Source organism: Mytilus galloprovincialis, chromosome 3 (assembly GCF_965363235.1).
Source record: "Mytilus galloprovincialis chromosome 3, xbMytGall1.hap1.1, whole genome shotgun sequence".
NCBI lineage: Eukaryota > Metazoa > Mollusca > Bivalvia > Mytilida > Mytilidae > Mytilus > Mytilus galloprovincialis.
The window spans coordinates 21,355,547-21,377,711 of NC_134840.1; the positions used below are offsets into that span (position 1 = coordinate 21,355,547).

At 31.6% G+C, this 22,165-nt stretch overlaps 2 long non-coding RNA genes across 2 annotated transcripts; one reads left to right on the forward strand and one right to left on the reverse strand.

The window, feature by feature from the left end:
• The first annotated feature begins 3,069 nt into the window (after positions 1-3,069).
• Positions 3,070-14,066, forward strand: LOC143066354 (uncharacterized). The gene is made up of 3 exons (XR_012975572.1): positions 3,070-3,169; positions 5,954-6,010; positions 12,502-14,066. It is a non-coding gene; the product is annotated as an uncharacterized LOC143066354 (long non-coding RNA).
• Positions 14,067-19,536: 5,470 nt separating this feature from the next.
• Positions 19,537-21,548, reverse strand: LOC143066355 (uncharacterized). The gene is made up of 2 exons (XR_012975573.1): positions 21,404-21,548; positions 19,537-21,212 (listed from the first exon to the last, which is right to left on the reverse strand). It is a non-coding gene; the product is annotated as an uncharacterized LOC143066355 (long non-coding RNA).
• Between the last annotated feature and the right edge of the window lie 617 nt (positions 21,549-22,165).

The window sequence follows — 22,165 nt, forward strand, 5'->3', positions numbered from 1 at the left end:
ATAAAATAAAAAATACTTACAATCCTATAAGACTTTAACTCCACTTTAATGATGTTGTGTCAAAATTAGTTTATCAGTTTGTATAGTTATATTAGTCATTTCCATGCTTAAGGGGAACTGTTTATTTTGAATTGCTATAAAAATGTCCAAACTAAGCTTTTTATATAGTTTTTCCTTTTAAAAGTATTCTATATTGATAAGAATCAGATATCATTTTAAATAAAACATCATATATTCAGTAAAATATGTGTGAAATAACAAATATGCTATTGATAAGTTTCCATGGGGAGATAACCTAAAATATTATTCTTTTGAATAAAGACTTTTTGAAATAAAAAATGATTACCTCCCCCATGGAAACTTCCTACAAACATATATTGCAATTTTACACATATTTTACTGAATATGAAATGTTTTAATTCACATAATGTCTGATTCGTATAAATATAGAATACTTTTAGAAAGAAAAACTGTATGAAAGCTTAGTTTGGACAATTTTATAGCAATTCAAAATAAACAGTTCCCCTTCAGCATGGAAATGACTATAATATACCTATACAAACTGATAAACTAATTTTGTCACATCATCATTAAAGTGGAGTAAAGTCTTATAGGATTGTAAGTATGTTTTATTTTATCACTTTGCACTTTCATGACTTGGCTGTGGTTTTCGACAGCAGTTGGTTCAAATTTCTGACCAGTTGAACAATTTGATTTTATAAAACAAATTGCAATTTGGTCAAAATTTTGAATAAGTTGCAATTGGTGGAGAGCAACACTAACAGTCAAGTAACTGTAATAAGTCTTGACAACCTATTGCGTTATTTACAGTAATATGATTTGAATATAACAATGAAAGAAAATTGATTGATTTAAGAAAACTTGTATTGTTAACTATCATTATATTTTAATGCCATGATAAACTTATATTTTAGTTTTATCGATCTGCATATTTTTTAACCTGTATTTGCATGAAAGATTTTTAAATTGTGGGGTGTCACCGCTGTTTCCCCGACGAACACTCATCAAAGGACAACTTTCCTAATAAATATATATTAGTATCGTTGTACAAATCTTAAGATATATATATAAAACATGTGATGAATATATAACAAACGGTACAAATGCAGTAGTTCATCAAATATACAAGGCATATGTAACATGTTTAACCCCGCCACATTATTTATGTATGTGCCTGTCCTAAGTCAGGAGCCTGTAATTCAGTGGTTGTCGTTTGTTTATGTGTTACATATTTTTTTTTTTCGTTCATTTTTTTATACAAATAAGGACGTTAGTTTTCTCGTTTGAATTGTTTTACTTTTTCATATCGGGCCTTTTATAGCTGATTATGCGGTATAGGCTTTGCTCATTGTTGAAGGCCGTACGGTGACCAATAATTGTTAATCTCTGTGTCATTTTGGTCTCTTGTGGATAGTTGTCTCATTGGCAATCATACCTCATCTTTTATATATATATATATATATATATATATATATATATATATATATATATATATATATATATAATGAAGTACGGGAGATGGGTTTGGTCTACACAAGACTCGACAGTAGAGCTCATAGGAAGTTGGAAGGTCAAATCAATAGCGAAGTTGAAGAGCAAAAAATAAAAAATAGCAGAAAACAAGTGGTTTCAAAAATAAAGGAAATGGCATTAGTATAGTATACATTTAAGAAGTTACGTCAATTTTTTGTTCATATTGATATGCAACATATCTAAATGCGATTACACTTTTTTTTTCTTTGCCTTGAGGAACTTCTGTATATTTACAATGGCGAACATAACATTTACGAGAATCACTACGAGTATATCACTAGAAGTATGATCTGATTACACCTCCGCAATATTTGAGTTCATCCCTGTGGTAACACCGTCCAATTCATTTTTCGTATAACTTTATTTTTCGAAGAATCCCTATGTTTGTCAAGTTTTTTGCTCTCCTTCTTCCATAGATTCTGTGACATACAGGTCGACGAATCGACCAGCCAAACAGCCTATGTTTCCTATTCGTCTTGTTCTGCAGCTGCACGAGTCAAGAGTGACGAGATTATTTTCAAATGAAATTGATTACATAGAATTTTTTTGTACAGTACCATATTTTTAAAATTTAAGTAAAACGAATACATCAGCAAGGTCTCGCTATTTGTTTTGAATATCTCTGAACACGAACCGCGTGATTGAAAAATGTCTGATGTATGTATTTCCAAATTTTACCTGGTAAATTTGTATTAAAGATTCGAACTTCACTTAATGCAAAACGGCAAAAATATTTGAGAATTGATGATACGTACCGATTATCAGGTTGTCTGTATATTGATATTGACATTATATATGTAATGCCTTTTTGCAGAATGTGTAGGATTTCTGATCGCAGAGTAAGTGTGACGTTTTATCATACATACATTTAATATCTTATCAAGATAACCAACATATTGTAAAAAAAAAAAAATACAAAGCCAGTTCTTGCTAGTGGAGAAGAAACCGCTATCCTACCGAAACACAGATATTTCGATGGGGTTTGGGTTTTCAATTTTACATACACATTATTTAATCGCGTGTAGTCTGGTAAATAGTTTAATGACTATAAGTTCAAAATGGCAATTTGTCAAATTATACATGCAGTACAGTCAAATTAAGCATGATTGAAAAGTTGGTAAAATGGTTCCTCGCAGGAACATTAACTTCAGTTTGTTTTTATTTGTAGATATTGTTACAAAGTCTTCTTTTTCAACCGTAAAACAATATCACAATTGTTGTTTATACCTTTTAAAACACATTATTAAATTAGTAGATGTATTGTTTTTAAAGCTAGCATGCATCAAACTGGTAAACCATCCTCATTATTGAAATTCAATTAAAAGGTTTTGTTAAATATTTATTTGCTCACATAGCATTCAAATCAATTGTTACAAAGGTAATACAATCTTTATAGTCAGCATTCAAAAAAGGATTTAAATCGTTATTTCGATTTTGTCACTGACAATCTGACAGATTCATGCATATTCTGTTACAAGTAGGTTATGTCGTCACAAGTGTTTATTCATTTCTAATGCGATTTTTATTTATAAAACGATGGAAATATTCTACAAATCTCTGCTTATTGCGTACTTTACAATATATCTTGTTGTTCTATCGGACACTTCTAATACTGGTAAGTTAGTGTATTTATAAACTAGAATACTATGTATCAATAGCAAGTATGTGCTAAGATAAACAACAATACAGTAAATAAAAGAGGACGAAAGATACCAAAGGGACAGTCAAACTCATAAATCTAAAACAAACTGACAACGCCATGGCTGAAAATGAAAAAGACAAACAGAAAAACAATGGTACACATGACACAACATAGAAAACTAAAGAATAAACAACACGAACCGCACCAAAAACTAGGGGTGATCTCAGGTGCTCCGGAAGGGTAAGCAGATCCTGCTCCACATGTGGCACCCGTCGTGTTGCCTATGTGATTACAAATCCGGTAAATAGTCTAATTCGATAGGTCATATTCATGAAAGGGAAGGGGATTGTAGTTACGACGTAAGGAACATATCCGATATCATTTGTGAAACGGTTATTCCATAACGGTCAACCAACTCGTGATGGCGTCCGTAAAATTTACGAAGGGATGATTTCAACTTCACCATTTGGAACTCTTGGTTTAATAGCTTCCTTGTGAGCAGCAAACCTCTATCAAGAAAATCATGATAGGAAATGCAAGCACGGGAATATCGTATCAATTGGGAGATATATACCCCGTATGCAGGTGCTGCTGGAATGTTGCTACTTAGAAATGGAAAGTTCACAATTGGAAAGCTGAAATCATCTCTTTTGTCGTATAGTTTTGTTTTCAACCGACCCTCATTGTCAATTTCTAGATGTAAGTCAAGATATGAAGCCGACTTAACTGTATCTGTAGTATCCTTTATCTCTAGCTCGATTAGATAGATGCGTTCCACATAGTCACCAAATTTTGAATTGTTTAGTGAAAGAACATCATCTATATAGCGGAAAGTAGAGTTAAAGGATATTGCTAACTTCTTATCTTTCTTCCTTAGAAGCTCCTGCATGAAGTCAGCCTCATAATAAAAAGAAACAAGTCGGCGAGTAGAGGGACACAGTTTGTTCCTATTGGAATGCCGACAGTCTGTTGAAAAACACGTCCTCCGAACGTAACAAATATGTTGTCAATCAAGAAATCAAGCATCTTGATAATATCAGTTTCAGAGAATTTTTTGTTTGAATCAGAGTGATTCTTTACAAAGTAGGATTTATCCCTCCCTAAGACAAGATACTTGTATCTACGTTGGCCATTCTTTTTTATGAAGCAAAGTAATACCAACTCTTTCAATTTGTCTTTTAGTTTGGAATGTGGAATACTTGTGTAAAGAGTAGAAAAGTCAAATGTTTTAATGCTGTAACAAGATGAAAGAGAGTTAGATTGTATGTACTCTAAAAGATCTTTTGAATTTTTAAGTATCCATATCTGATTCACGCCACCTCTAGAAAAGGCAGTTTCACAATAACTTTGAAGCCCGTCTTTGATTGCTGATAAAATAGATGTTAATAATTTAGAAAGAGGTTTCGTGGAGCACTTGGAAGACCCAGCAATATACCGTTGTTTGTAAGGACACTTATGTAGTTTAGGTATCCAATACAGTGATGGAAGATCCAGTTCTTCATCTTTGGTTGAAATTCCAAAGGAACATAGAACAGACCTATGATTGTCCAGGATTTCCTCTTTGGTAAGTGTCGTGAGGGTATATGTTGAGTTTCCAAGTGAATTGTCAATACCTAATTCGTTAATCAAGCAGTTGATGTAATGACTTTTACACACAAAAACGATGTTATTTTGGGCTTTATCTGCGGGGACAACAACATATTTGTCATAGAGGTCGGATAGGTGTTTTGCAACATTGGGGTCTTTAAAGATTGACGTAGCATGGGCATTGATGGACCCATTCAGTTTCTTAGTTCTGATTTGTATCAACGACCTCACTGCCTTAATCCATTCGGATAGAGTGTCTACGTCTTCCTTCTCGCGCTTAGCCCATTGCCTGGCATAATCCTCGACTGAATCCATCAAAATTTTAAAGTTGTATTTCCAATTGATGGATTTAGGCTCACGATATTTGGGACCTTTCGATAACACATTCGTAGAGAAGTGTTATTAACAATGTTAAGGTCACCGGTAATAACGTGGCCAGCAGGATTATACGTGAATTTGGAACTAGCACAAGTGCAATCAGGAGGTTTAGACTTGAAGTCTTCAATATCGAGATCCTGCAAAACGCGTTTGTAATTGAAAATTTTAGTTGCAATAGGTTTGGTATAGGTATAAGAAATTATTGGTACAGACTGGTCTTTGAAATAAGGAGGTATTTTCGATTGCACTAATTTATGATGAAAGATATTGCCTAGGTTGACGCCATCGAGACCTTTGTTGGCAAAGGAAAGATTAAGAAAAGATCTTTTCTCTTTTTCATCTTTTCCAATGCGAACTGGCTTGAAAAGTCTGTGACTTGCAATATCCGAAATTATCACCATAGATATCAGAATTGCATATATGCACGCCAGACACGAGTTTCGTCTACATAATGAAGCCAACCTAAGTTTCCACTAAATCAATCAATAAATTTCCAAAAGAAAGAGATAAGATCAAATAAAGAAACACCAGCTCATGACGAAAAAGGACAAGATCAAAAGAAACACTGAAATTCTAGAAGTTGTACCGAAACATAAATTACTTTTTTTGTGTAGTCCTGACTTCAGTAACTCAAAGTTAGCGGCTAATATATCATGCTTATTGAGGATATGTAGCGATCATTAAAAAGCCAGATAGGGGTCGGATTACACAGAGCTTAGATAGATATTTTACAGAATTTCTCTCACACTGGTCAGTTCGAACGGATAATCGTATGTTTTCTCACTTTTACAGAATGTCAACAAGCTACCATGTTCACTTGATTTAAAGTCTGGAATTACAGAGAAAGTTGTAAGTGAAAGGTCTAAAAAAAAATTAAATTGCCAGTAATTTAATGTAATCCGTTTTGAACCAGATTAAAGAACAATATCAGTGACCACATATAAAATCTGTTGTCTTCTTGTTGAAAATATGTTTTTCAACAAATTTAAAGTATGCAAGAAAATTATCTGGTTTAGTGCCCATAATGAATCTGTGCTGAGGAAATGAAATATGTGAATTAAAAAAATTAGTGTCACCAATATAAGTTAGAATTGAATTAATAAATGAATAGATAGCAATAGTACATTTTACATATGTTAATACCGACCGTGCAAGGGCTGCATAGCCAGTCAAGGTAGTTAAAAACTTCAATATATATACATATGTTAAATTGATAAAATATTTGGAGAATTGCACATATATTGGTTTGCTTCGTTTATGAGACAGTCGAATATATACGTCACTTGTTTGAATTTTTAAAACTACGAGAAATTAACCAGCACAAACGCAGGTATGAAGAATATATATTTAAAGGACGACAATTTAATTTTTGAGGAGGTGAAGAGAATTTGAAATGTATATCCGGGCCTGGAAAAGATTGAAGTTTCCGATAGAACTTATTCTAATGAATACCTTAATATTGTTCAACTTTGTCATATTGTCCATTCATGATATAATACTAAAACCAAGCGAGTGTTTATACTAGATTTATTCATTATCTAAATAGATTCTACACACAATTCTCATATTTATTTTCAAATAAACTCCCGTGCCAGTAATATAATCGACAAGGAAGACTTAGTAGTACTTTATTAAGCTTAAAACATGCAAAGATTCAATAGTGTTCTAGAAATATCTTTTTCATACAACAACAAGAAAGAAGGAAGGATAAAAGGTAATTTCTTGACATCTCGGTATTCAATATAAACTCCATACATCTTTCTTGACATCTAGGTATTCTATATAAACTCCATACACCTTTCTTGACATCTCGGTATTCTATATAAACCCCATACATCTTTCTTGACATCTCGGTATTCTATATTAACTCCATACATCTTTCTTGACATCTCGGTATTCAATATAAACTCCAGATATCTTTCTTGACATCTCGGTATTCTATATAAACTCCATACATCTTTCTTGACATCTCGGCATTCAATATAAACTCCATATATCTTTCTTGACATCTCGGTATTCAATATAAACTCCATACATCAATTCAGACATCTCGGTATTCAATACAAGCTCAATATATCAATTCAGAGATTTTTGTAAAAAAACTTTATTGTTTGTTAACCTAGTGAAAAAAAGATTTTAATTTCAAAACATAATATGCAAACTAGGAATCTACAAGAATAGAGAAAAGCAACCAATCCTAAAGAAAGAAAAAAATAGGCTAACAACTTAAATAATATACCTTTTCTTACATTGATTTTTTTCGGTTCAGTGATCCAAATTAACTTTCGTTTAAAACACTAATGTATAAAATTGGTATTGAATCTTTTAACGTGAATTGAATGCAATGTTTTAGACTGGCATAAAATTAAAGCAGCACAACTAAATATGAACCATGTCAATTAAATGTCATTGATCATAATTATGTAGAAAAAAATCCATTTACCTATTTTAAAATTCCCCACCAGTCAAAATAAGATAAAAAAAAAATCCCAAATTCTACCTTCACTTTATGGACACTGGTGAGTGATCCACTCGATGTAATTGATTTTATATATATTATTATCAAAAGGACAGTTTAAGGTCGTTTTGGATTAAAGATAGATAAAGAGATTTATCTACCCCTCATACATAATTTCTTCACCTCTATTTCAGTTTTTTTCATTTGTTTTGCGTGTGTGTGTGTGTGTGTGGCTTTGTAAATGAATATATAAATATCTATATTTACATGCGTTCAGGTCACTAAATGGTCACAATTGATATGCCTTGTACTACTTACAGTATTCTTCTATTATTTATGTTTAAGTTGATTAGAAAAAATAAATAATGGAAGAACAATTATCCTTTACTGAGGGGGGACAAGGGGGGGTCCCAATAACAGCAAAACAGCAAATTGATTTGGCTTATAACATATAACAAGGAATTAAAATGGACAAAAACAGATAATTAGATATGTATTTGGTATATTCTTGTCCGTCTGTCGTCAACATGTCGGACATTAACTCAAACACTCTTTAACCAATTTACATAAAACTTTGGGAAATTGTTTATATCTATTGACGTGAGCTCCCTATCGTTTTTTATAAATTTTAGATTTTAAGTTTCTGAGTAATGTTTTTTTTTTCAATAAAAATGGTGGTTTTTTTCAGTTTTCTGATAATATCTCAAAAATCCTTTCACAAATTTGCAAGGAATTTTGGTAAATTTTTTATATCTATTGACATGAGCTCCCTTTCGATTTTTATAAATCGAAGATTTTTACGTTTCCGAGTTAAGGGGTTTTATTAATTGAAAAGGGGGGATTTTCTAGGTTTCAGACACTAACAAAAAAAAACGTTAAAGCAGTTCTCATGAAACTTTGCTGAATTGTTTATATCTATTGTTGTAAGCAACCTTTCGATTTTTATTTTTTTTTTCGATTTTTATGTTATTCAGTTAAGGGGTTGATTCATTAAAAAAGATGGTATTTTCCAGTTTTCGGACAATAACTCAAAAATGTTTTCAGCAGTTCTCATGAAACTTTGGTGTATTGTTTATATACATGATATATATTGGCTGATATTTATAAATATCTGATTTGACATTGAGAAGTTATTGAATATTTCAAAAAGGTGACGGGTGTATCATGCGCTCATGGCGTAGCTGTTTATTTGTTATAGTATACTTTTTTCAGCATTTTTTTTGTACAGTTATAGAAACTCACACATGCTTGTAATCTAAATAGTGAGTAATAAAATTGAGAATGAAAATGAGGAATATGTCAAAGAAACAAAAAAGATATCTAGTAACAATGCAAGGGCAGTTATGGTATCAAAGTAGGTCCGGTCAAATTGACATAGTTCTTGTGTTTGTTGCTACAAAAAATGACCTAAAAGACTTTGAATATATATATTCGCATTCTGACTTTTTTAAATGCCCATTTAATGAGGTGTGTGATTTTTTTCTGAATAAGACTATTAGGCAAAGTTGTATATAGGGTAGAAAAATCGAAAGCCCCAATTATAAGCATGCAATTTATCAAGTACCTCGAACCAATTTTGACACTCCAAAAGTAATTTATTCCACTATTTTCATAGGCCTTATTTGAACAATTTTTGATCAGGTTTTTGATTGTACCAAGTCTACTAATAAGCAGAATACATAGTTTAGTAGTGGAACAATGGCTTGAAGACGAAATAAATCTTTGTTTGTAATGAGTTATACATGTGCAGCTTCGGAACCCAGTACATGGTGGGAACTTTCATTGTATAATGTATATGGTTCTGCTATGAAAAGAGCTGAGTCTATGTACCATATAATATAAAAGGTTAACTGGTTGCAAGGACCTAGTCCTTAATTGAGATCCTTTTCAGATATTCCTGGCCATATGTTTTCCTTTTTGTCATATTAAGAATTGTTCTAATTTAATATGTTCGTTCGTGGCTGTCAAAAAAATGCTAACATTCCAATGTTCGATAACAGTTAACAGCAAATATATTTTCAGAATAACAGATAACAAAGAATTAAAATGCCCCATAACAGCATAACAGCTAAACCCCTTGCCCCCCCTCATTACTTGTGTATAAATTGATTTGAATATTAACCAACAAATCATAGAACATTCTTAAGCCTACCAAAATATATTTAAAAAAAACCCAACATTTCGCACTCTTATTTGACTAAAGGAGTCGACGAAGTATAAACACATATTGTTAATCCGAAACACAAACCTGTGTCAATGTCGAATAACATCGACGCCAAATGGATGGTACACAATGCTCGTTAGAAGATTCGACGAGGTCAATATTCGGATTAAAACTGAACGATAATATAATGAGAGATGCAAAATGCCAATGTTTTTACATACAGATTCTTTAATGTTTCGATGTTATTGATTCACTATTTATGAAGGGTTACAGATACACAATTCAAACCCTGTTGCATAAATATGACAAAAACCTATATTGCGCCGGGAAACCACCATGATACGAATGAGATAAACAAATAAATCATTGGTGCAAAATGTCATTACGCACCGAAATTTTTCCTATAGAAGCATTAAAAGTCGAAACAAGGAAGCATATTTATAACAAAGATGTAGGAATTGTCATTGCTAAATGGGAAACACATTTCAAATTAATTTTCTGATACTCAAATTTAATTGTTGATAATTGCACATTAACTGAACTATTTATTATTTCGAAGTAGTTTTTCAATGAGATTTGTATCGCATGTTTAAATGAATGTTGTTTGTACGAATCTTATTATCAAAGCAGAAAAAAGTTATTGGATGTCAACCGGATGTACGTTTAAAAATCAAAAAAGTTTTTGTTAACTGTTTGCATTTAACAACAGTTAATGATGATTATAGCATTGTTTATAATAATCATTCTAAAAAACACTGAAATAAAACAGTTACTTATACAAATATATAATAGGCTAAATCTGTTGTATGCCTGATGCGCGGTGCGTAAACAAAAGACTCAACAGTTACACTCCAATAAAAAAGTAATGGCCAAATGAAGTGCAAAGTTGAATAATTAGGACCAATAATTGTGAAAGGTTATCCGAATACAGCAAAGATAATTCATTCCTGGGGTATGCATCCTTAGTATTTCCAAATATTCAAAGTTTAATAAACTGTTGATTTTGTAATTATGACAACATCAATGATAGTTGATGTCAATGCAACACAAAAGGACTGACTTTTAGGCTGGTAATATCCTGGACGTCTTATATCAAATGTAGAGGTGAGTGGTTAGGAGGAATTTGGATGTCAATTTTTGAAATAAAAATATAACACGAACCAGCATAATTCATATCGGCACATAAAGCACATATTGAACCTGTATTTCATGTTGGTTCATTACAATATATTCAGCTCTAAAACGTTTGAAAATGTTATAAATAAATCTAGCAGAGTCTATCAAAGATCTGTCATTTACATTTAATTCTCGAAATGATTAATACCCTAAAAATAATGCATAGAAACCAACTAAGGAGTTCTTCTAACATCCTCATGTATATGTTGTAGAATTAAACACATGCAACTACCTCAAAATACACGATCAAAGGTGTCCTGTGACTTTATCTCTTTTTATCTACTTTTCATGCCTTTCTGATACCCATGATGAGTTTATTTACAAACCCCTAGGTCGACGCCACGTCTGGTGGAGATTTATACCCCGAGGGTATCACCAGCCCAGTAGTCAGCACTTCTGTGTTGACTTGAGTTATCATTGATATGTTCATAATAATAAATTAACTGTTAACAAAAGTTTGAATTTTTGAAATACTAAGGCTTTTCTTCCTCAGGAATAGATTACCTAATCTGTATTTGGCAAAACTTTTAGGAACTTTTGGTCCTCAATGCTCTTCAACTTCGAACTTTATTTGGCCATTTTAACAATATTTGATTCGAGCGTCACTGATGAGTCTTTTGTAGACGAAACGCACGTCTGGCGTAAATATGCTATTTTAATCCTGGTATCTATGATAAGTTTGTTTACAACCACTGGGTCGATGCCACTGCTGGTAGAGATTTATTTCCCCGAGGGTATCACCAGCCCAGTAGTCAGCACTTCTGTGTTGACTTGAGTTATCATTGATATGTTCTTAATAATAAATTAACTGTTAACAAAATTTTGAATTTTTGAAATACTAAGGCTTTTCTTCCTCAGAAATAGATAACCTAATCTGTATTTGGCAAAACTTTTAGGAACTTTTGGTCCTCAATGCTCTTCAACTTCGAACTTTATTTGGCCATTTTAACAATATTTGATTCGAGCGTCACTGATGAGTCTTTTGTAGACGAAACGCACGTCTGGCGTAAATATGCTATTTTAATCCTGGTATCTATGATAAGTTTGTTTACAACCACTGGGTCGATGCCACTGCTGGTAGAGATTTATTTTCCCGAGGGTATCACCAGCCCAGTAGTCAGCACTTCTGTGTTGACTTGAGTTATCATTGATATGTTCAGAATTATAAATTAACTGTTAACAAAATTTTGAATTTTTGAAATAATAAGGCTTTTCTTCCTCAGGAAAAGATTACCTACGCTGTATTTGGCAAAACTTTTAGGAACTTTTGGTCCTCAATGCTCTTCAACTTCGTACTTTATTTGGCCTTTTTAACATTTTTTGATTCGAGCGCCACTGATGAGTCTTTTGTAGACGAAACGCGCGTCTGGCGTAAATATGAAATTTTAATCCTGGTATCTATGATGAGTTTATATACTAGTAACTATTTGCGTTCAATTCACTTGTTTTCGTATTGAATATATTTGAAATATTGGAAGTCTTTTTTAAAGCGACCACACATTATAATCATTCAATCAACCCTCTTATTTGATTTATTTGTAGCGTGTTCGTGTCCCTGCAATACTGTTGGTAGAACTTGGCAACATTTACTCAGTTTAAACATGACGGAAGAGGAATTAGTTATTTACCTACATGAATATCTACAAGACCTGCAGCAAAACATTACTATTGATCATAAAACCACGTCTTCGTACATAAATTCAAAAACATCAGCATCGGACAGTCGTTCTTCCTCCGCTGTTATTGGCTGGTTTGGTGGAGTAATGATGTGTGTGCCAATAATTTTATGTTTGTGTTCAGATTTCTGCCGATGTTCTCATATCAAGAAGTCTAAAGAAGAATAAACATACAGTAGATACATTCGTATAGTTTTCATGAGGATACAAAATATCGTCCTTTTATAAATAAAGGCAACAGTAGTATACCGCTGTTCAAAACTCGTAAATCTATGGACAAAAAAACAAAATTGGGGTACAAACTAAAACTGAGGGAAACGCATTAAATATAAGAGGAGAACAACGACACAACATTAAAATGTAACATACACAGAAACGGACTAAGCATTAGACAAAATCCGATGAGAATAACAAATATAACATCAAAACCAAATACATGAATTTGGGATAGCAAAGTACCGTGACACGCCTTATAGTAATGTGAATGCACACTCAAATATAAGAGAAAACAAACGACACAACGGAAACACAACGTTAAAATGTTACACACACAGAAACGAACTATAATATAACAATGGCCATTTTCCTGACTTGGTACGGGATATTTTTAAAGATACAAATGGTGGGTTGAACCTGGTTTTGTGGCATGCCAAACCTCGCACTTTAATGGCAATGTTAAATATAACATTGAAATGACAACATAATATTACAGGACTACAATACAAATAAATAGGAGAACGTATTAGATAAAGAAACACATGATTCATAGATAACAAAAGGCATCAGGTTCAAAATTCAATACTCCAAAAACGCGCCTCGTCCACACAAGACTCACCAGTGACGCCCAGATATAAAAGATCGAAAGTGAAAAAAAGTACAAAGTTGTACAGCACTGAAGATCAGAAGTTGAAAAAGGTTGTGTCAAATACGGCTATGTTTTTATGCTTGGGATAAGAACATCCTTATTATTTAGAACAAGTTATGCTATGCCATTTAAACTATAAACTGCACCATGATGTGTACTAAATAGAAAAGTGATAAAATCAAGTGAAAAAGGAAAACTTAAGCTGTTAAACAATAAATTTTCGCGGATAATTTATATCGCGTTTAGCCCAAACTTTACGATTTTGCATCGATTTAATTTCGCGATTTAAAAATTGCTTGCTGTAGTTAAATGAGGAAAGATAGAAGTTTTGTTTTTAAATATACTCTTAGAAAAAGTAGTTAGATAATACTTTGTTTTTCTTTAAAATGTAATTCACAATAATAACCTACTTGGATTTTTCATGATAGAATTGGATGCGGATATTAGAATAAACAGTGTCACTCTCAAGAAGACGAATAATTAATTTTGAGTCATTAATTAGTGGGGAATGGGGGGATAACTCTTTTTTACATTTCATGCTTGAAATAAATATTATATAGGTTCTCTGCAAGGACAATTTTGAGAAAACAAAGTTTTGTAATAATTTATTATTAAACCAACTATCATTAATGCAGATTGTTTTTATTGTTGATTATAAAAGAGAGACGAAAAATACTAAACTACAATCAAACTCATTAGACGAACAGTTACTGACAACGCCATGACAAAATAAGAAAAAGACAGAGTATACAAAACGTAACAGAACAACTAAAGACTGAGCAACACGAACACCATCAAAATTCTATATTCATCTAAGATGCATTAGAAGGATAAATAGAAACTTCTCATCATGATCATGTGGAACCCAAACAATTCGGTATGCAACATTCGAAGAAAAAAAGAGGACGAGATTGTTGTTACTGCGATTGGAAGGTGTCCGTCGTCAGCTGTGAAACAGGTATTCCATAGCTGTCAATCATCTCGCAATTGCGTCCGTAAAACTGTCGACGAGATGATTTCAACTTACATCTTCAAACTGTTAACTTGCGTCCTTGTGACAGCAACCCTCTATTAAGGATATCGTTATAGAAAAGGGCAAGCACTAGAATATTGTACCAATTGGGACATACATACTCTATAAACAGGCGCTGATGGAATGTTGCTATATATGAATTGAAAGTTCACAATTGGGAGGCTAAAAAGACCTCTTTTGTCAAAAAGTTTTGTTCTCAAGTGAACCTTATTATTTTCTAGATTATCTCAGGAAATGAGGCAGACCTAACTGTATCTGTTCTTTCCTTTATTTGAAGTTTGAAAGGCTAGATCTATTCAACGTAGTCACCAAACTTTGAATTTTTTAATGACAGAACATCATCTTTATAGCAGAAAGTAAAGTTAAAGGATAATGCTAACTGTTTACTCTTCCTAAGAAGCTTCTGTATGGAGTTCTTTTCATATTAATCTAAGAACCAGTGGGTTAGATTAAGTTGGATCCAATAGGAAGTTGATTGTTTGTTGAAAAGCACGTCCTCTGAAAGAACCAAATAATTGTTTTGTCAATCATGAAATCAAGACGCTTGATAATGTCATGTTCAGAGAATGTTTTTGTTTGAATAATAGCGATTATTTTTAAAAGTTCGATTAATCTCAGATACTAGTATCTGCGATGGTACTTATTATTTTATCAAAACAAGCCAGGACCTACTCTGTCATTTTTAATTTGGGAATATAGGAAATGTTTGTGTAAAGTAAAGAAAAGTCAAACGTTTCAATACAAATGAAGATGAAAGGGTCTTAGACTGTATGTAATCCTATAGATCTTTGGAATTTTTTAGTATCCAGATTGGATGCAGGTCGCCTCTACGATAGGTATTTTCACAATACCGTTGAAGCCATTCTTTGATTGATGATAAAATTAAAATGTACAAGTAAGACAGATGTTTCGTGTAGTATGTAGAAAACTCAGCGATATAAAGTTGTTTGTAAGGACACGCAGGTAATTTAGGTTTAAAAAACAGTGAAGTAAGATTCAATTATTCATCTGTGGCTGCAACTGCAAAGGAACACATAACAGACCTATGATTATCCAGGATTTTCTCTTTGTCATGTGTCGTGAGGGTTTAAGCTGAATTTCAAAGTGAATTGTAAATACCTAGTTCATTTATCAAGACATTTATGTAGTATGATTTACATACAAAACAGTATTTAGTTGAAGCTTTATTTGTGAGGACAGAGAATCAGGATGTATTCTGAGAAACTGGGAATGTAATTCGTAGAAAAGTTATATAATCCGGAGTCAACAGTCGATAAAATGAAAATAATAAATTAATATAATAGAGTAGGTTCTACACGGTAAGATTGCAGTGATGAAGGGCTGACAATTTGGATTGTACTATGAAGATTCACAAGAGTTTTTGCCAAGTTTCTTTAGTCGATGGAAAAACTTCGGAAGTAACAACGAGATGTTATTTTCAGAAGGTCACGCAGTTAACAAAACAGATAATCCACCCCGTGGCATTATAATCTACATATAATAAACACATTTAGAACAAGAATGTGTCCCTAGTACACTGATGCCCTATCTGCACTATTATTGTCTATGTTCAATGGACCGTGAAAATGTGGGGAAATCTCTAATTTGGCATTAAAATAAGAGAGATCATATCATAAGGAACTTGTGTACTAAGTTTCAAGTTGATTCGACTTCAACCTCATCATAACCTACCTCTACCAAATTTTTTAACCTGAAGTGGGATAGGCGAACGGACGGACGAATGAACGGACGAACGGATGCACAGACCAGAAAACATAATGCCCATAAAAGGGGCATTAAAAAAATAATAATACATACACAAAAGGGTAATAACAGAATGATAACTATAATTCCATCATATTCCAATAATCCAATTGTGCAATCGAGTAAATGGTTGTCTCTCCTTCGCCAGATTACTCATTTGTGATATTGTATGACAACATGTTAGCTTAACATATTCTTTATTGTGCACCGTAAATTATAAAAATTTTTAGTTACAAATAAAGGATTGGATATGCATATCATATAATTACGTGTACTTTACTAACAAGGACACTTAGATAAGACTTTAGACAACGTAATTATGTATACATCTAATAAAAAGTGTTAGCAATATCTAAATATTTGCATCAAACGACAACCTATTTGTTTCCAATATCAGTATTATATTTAAATACTTTGAACAATTATTAAACTTTTGATTTACGAAAAAAATTCTTTGTAATTTACAGCATACATTTCTGATTATGTTCATTAAATTCAAACAATTGGTAAAATTGCGCAGTTCTTTCTGGAGTTCCTTGACTGAAAATCTATAAAATATACACAAGATTAAATTTAAAGAACTAGCAATATAGTCCTTGTTTTTCGTTTAAACATCATGAATAAAATAGTGAAATATTAATTAAATTTAAGCAGCCAGTTTTGTTCAATGTTGTAAAAATAAGCAAAGAAAAATCACTGGTGTACTATTCACTTGCATCACAAGTAAATATTTCGAACTCATTGAATCTATATTCATATGGATTCAACGAGTACGAAGTTCGGAAACCAATGATATTCAAAACCTACCGTGACCTTGATATGTCAATACAGAATAACTGATGTTGAAGTGAGGACGTGCATATTGACAAGTGAGACGAAAGGACGATTTTTATCGAGAATAAACATCTCGTCGGTACCTTCAATTTAATCCCTTATCTAGATGGACTAACGCATCAATTAGTCATGTTCAGCTATTAAAAGGAAAAGATTACCAACATTGACAGTGAAACAATTAAGGGTTAATCATTCAGTTGACTAGTTCAAACCACAGGAACCAATTCTTATAAGATATTTAATTATTTTCAAACTTAAATATGAAACAAAACAGACCTAGAAAATTCCATTGTCCGTGGTCTTTATTTACTAGTATTTATACCAGTATTTATGGTTATATCGGCTAATATGATCGTTATCAGTCTTTGCATATCTCCTGCAGGGTTAATTTGTAGACGGCGTCTAGACTAACATACAAATTAAATGAGATACAAATTATCGAGTCCATGTATTCTTTGTAAAGTGTTTATTTGAACTTATTATATATAATATGGATAATGTTTTAGTATGTTATGCGTCAAATATGAGAATTTGAGTCAAATCGGTGAACAGGAATTCGACAGGTTATGCCTCTATAGCGCAACACCCTTCATTTATATATCTGAAGCTGGAATGCACAATTGAAAAGCATAGTATTGACTTATTCTGAAAGAAACAAGTTTGTTCACCAACTAAGTTGATCCAAATTCATTAAATAAGAATCGTCCTTTCGTCTCACTTGTCTATATGCACGTCCTCACCTCAACATTAGTTATTCTGTAATGACATTATCAAGGTCACGATAGGTTTTTAAATCACATTGCCTTAAACAGACCGAAATTTGTTTTGTCGATTATACGTAGTTGGTTCATTATGTATGTAATAAATAATAAATCGTCTACAGAGGACCAAGGTTAGTATAGTATTAATTCATTGGCTCACTTATTTCTTACTATTCTTATTTCTTACTATTATAATCATCCGAAACTCGTCCATATGACTTTGAGATAATTATATAATTTCATCTTGAGAGACCACTATATGAATTTGTTGGTTAAATAATGTCCCGAACATCATAATAAACTGGTTTCATGTGACTTATTAAAGATGATTAAACAATTCCAAGGTTGATTTAATACTATTTATATTCACAGCGTTGGCTCTGCAGTTTCAAAATTGAAATGAATAAATAAGATAAATGTAAAAGAACAATCTTCTTCATATCACATCTCCTGAATTTTATTATCATTTGATGCAATTTCTGATCACGTTCAGTAGTTAAATTCCTCGACAAATTCATGCATAACCGTTTTAGTGTTCATGTTAATATTTGATTATATTGAGTCTAGAGGTTTGAACCTTTGATATTTTGTTGGGCAACTCCAAATCAGCATGTGCAGAACCGAAGGACAAACTTACACCAATATCACCCGTTTAGTTATCCTTTCAAAAGAAATAGCCAATATACAGAAAATGATTAGGTCAATGATATCTCATGTCAACGCAAATGACAAACAATTGGGCTGGTGATATCCCCTGAAACGAAACGTCAATTAGCAGTGGCATCGACTTAGTGGTTGCAAAAAAATCAACAAAGAAACCAGGCTTATAATTTGGAACGCCCGACGCGTATGTGTTTTGATAACATATGAATCATTTGTGACGCACGATAAAAAAAATATTTGGAAGCCCTAATAAAGTACCAAGGTTAAGAGAGCAATAGAAACAAAAAATTGAGACATGTTGTGCCAAATAGAACGAAGGAAACTATGCCTGGGTGATCCTTTTTTTATTAACAAAATCTACATACATGTACTGCTGTTCATTAACATGGATTCATTCTCTGTAAATATCAACTATGCACGCATAGTCTCAAAAAGGCTTCAAACTTTGTCAGTTATCACACTTTTATGAATAAATGAAAAAAAATAGTATTGATATTAATATATTTACCATGATTGCTATGGTAACAGGCTATTCTATTTTGATCTTCGAAATTGCTCTTTTTTAACTATGAAATAAGTCTACTTCAGGCATTTATATCCACTTAAATAGCAATATATTGGTTAAAATACATATTATTTATATAAATATTATTACAAATTGATATAATGACTGAATTTAAAAATGTAAAATATTTTATTATACCCTCACTTGATCCTTGGATACATGGAAGAGTATATGAAATACCCAATTTAGACAGTTTTTGAGGATGTATAGCAAACTTACACGTCAATGATGGAATATAACATTGTACTTTCCATTGAGGCAACATATCATAGTTTCGATAGATGGAATAAATTCTTTGGGATCGTGTTTCAAAGGGTGGTAACCATGGAAACAAAAAAGTTATAATTTCACATTTTTCCAGTTTCTACATTAAAAAAATGTAATTAAAAGTAAATCAATAACTTATTTAATCTTACATTACCTTTTATCTATTATTTACTAGAGAAATACAACTTAATAACAAATAATAGGTATGTTGCTTACGCAGTGACATACCAACGACATCTATCGTTATAACATACCTATAATTATAAAAGCAAATATAAGAAATTTGAATCAAGTATAATGATACAAATTATTTCTTTAGATAAAGGGAATTGTTTTGCGATATTGTACCTTGTAAATTGTTTTTTAACTTTGGTTCAGTGAATAACAAACTATCCATTTACTTGTCTTGTTAAATAAAACGGGACACAAGTTTATTAAGAAGTTACATGAGCGCGTTTTATTTGGAAAAAGACCGGTTAAAGACAATAATTATATATAATCAACAAAGATATAAACTACAATGTATTTCATTATATTTCAATAACTGTTCGTATATCAATCTGAAATGTATTCATAACATGAGTAATTGACTTCAAACGAAAATACAATATTTCTTATAACATATGTTTTCCAGTGTGTGTAAAGATTAAAGAAGCTAAATTAATGTCAAATTATCTTAAAATAAAAAATAAAGGTAGAATATTAATATTATACTTGAACGACTAAGTTAAACACGTGGACTTTGACTTTTTTTAAAAGTAAGTCCTTTCTTTTATAAAAATCTTAAGAAATGTACTGCTATTGAGTTATTGTCTTCCCGTCCTGTAATTCACCGATAGTTTTTCGTATATAATGACCCTGGGACATATAGTGCTATTAACAAAATGACCATAACCAATAAAATTATCGCTAGTACTTTAGCATTCGAACAATGAAAGTGGAATGGATAAACCGGGATAAAAGAAAAAGCGAATAAACATGGAAGTTGTATTCTGAAAGAAAAAAATTAATTCACCAAAATCATTTAACTATTATGACAAAGTGTAATTAACAAATGGAAATGCATAGAAAATATATATACCAAAAACAACTTTAATCATTTGTCTAATGCATTTCTCATGTCTGACTTTTTTTCATGTGCTCCATAATCATATGTTGATTGTTTTTTAGGTCAAATTCAGTAAATTTTGACAATAAACCATAAAATATAAAAGTTTGAATACAGGACTTTGTTTAGTATATACATGCATCGGTTCAAGAAATTCCTGATCATTATAATTTCAAAACAATCGTTTCATATAACTTTTTAACAACTCCCGAAAACAATGTCACCGTTATTTATTAATTTATTAAGAATACTTGTATACAATTGTTTTATCATTAGCTAATCAAATCATAACACGGATAAAAAAATAAATAATTATCTATTTTTATTATATATATCTGTTTACAATAACTTATAAAGAACTATGCAAACTTAAATTTCAGAATTAAAGTACAAACTCCAATAGCTTATCTATAATTTTTAAAATAATTAATACACCTGATTATACATGAATTTACGTTCAACAAATTAAGCATTTTACATTCAGTTTCCGATTCTTCTACAATTGTTGAAAGGTATCCAGATACACCATTTTAGTTCATGCAAAGGTTTCTACTTTTACATTTATGACAAAGATCACTGCGGTGGGGCTTGTTTGGCTCGGTATGGCGTTGTGCTCTTTCCTCCCGGGAACAAGTACAGTTGACCTAACCACAAATCGAGCATTTCAACCTTTTAACTCTGTAAGGATTCCTTTTTGCAATCTTGAGCGTAGTATGCCTGGAAATAAGTATGTGTTGGTTTAGGAAAATGAAACAAAATTGAAACTGTCTTTTGTATCGCTTTTAGATAGGAATAATTATGAAAATTCAGAATTCAAAATGGTTGTATTAAAAATCGACAGAAAGATTTTATCTATAGTATATAAAAAATGTCGACGATATGCATTTAATCTGCCTAGCTTTACTTACACCGTTAGTTCCTTGAACGCAGTAAACATTAGAACTTTCCAATTGTGCTCCACAATCAGAACATCTGAAAAATCAGTATATACGTTCACTTGACATTCTGCTTATTTTCCTTCTAATTAGCCGAGCTTTGAATGGATAAATAGATGTTGATAGATTATATTCAAAAACAATTGTATATCTCTTTATGATTTAAAGATAACAATTTTTTTTGTAAATCTACTTTCCGTTTCAATTTATAAATTACAGAGTAAACGCTCCACCTAAATATGCATTGATTTACTTGTATTATGGTAAGAGTTAAGACAAAATGAATCATCACAGGAACTCGACAAACTGAATTATACCAGCAGAACGTTAAGCAACGCAAAGTAACACGCTAAAATAGTATTTTAAAACTGTTTTCTATTCATTTTTATTAAATAGAGATGCAACACTAAGTCGAGTTTAATTTTATTTTGTATATGTGTCTGTCCAGAAATTCAGACACCATGTTCTAATGAGAAAGTTTTCTCATAATTTGCTTTTCTTTCTGTCTTGATTATACTTCCTATTCTTTTTTAAAAGGGTAGATTTTATTTTTTTGTTGGATTCAATGTTCATTTATGTTTATACTTATTCGTTGGAAGTTTCTGTTTGATTGAGTTTTACTTTTAATCACTAATGACTACTAATACTCATATGATAGAAGTTCGAGTTATGGTAAAGACATATTTAATACTAAGTTTTTATCTTTTCAAGGACTTTATTTAATTTATTTGTTTT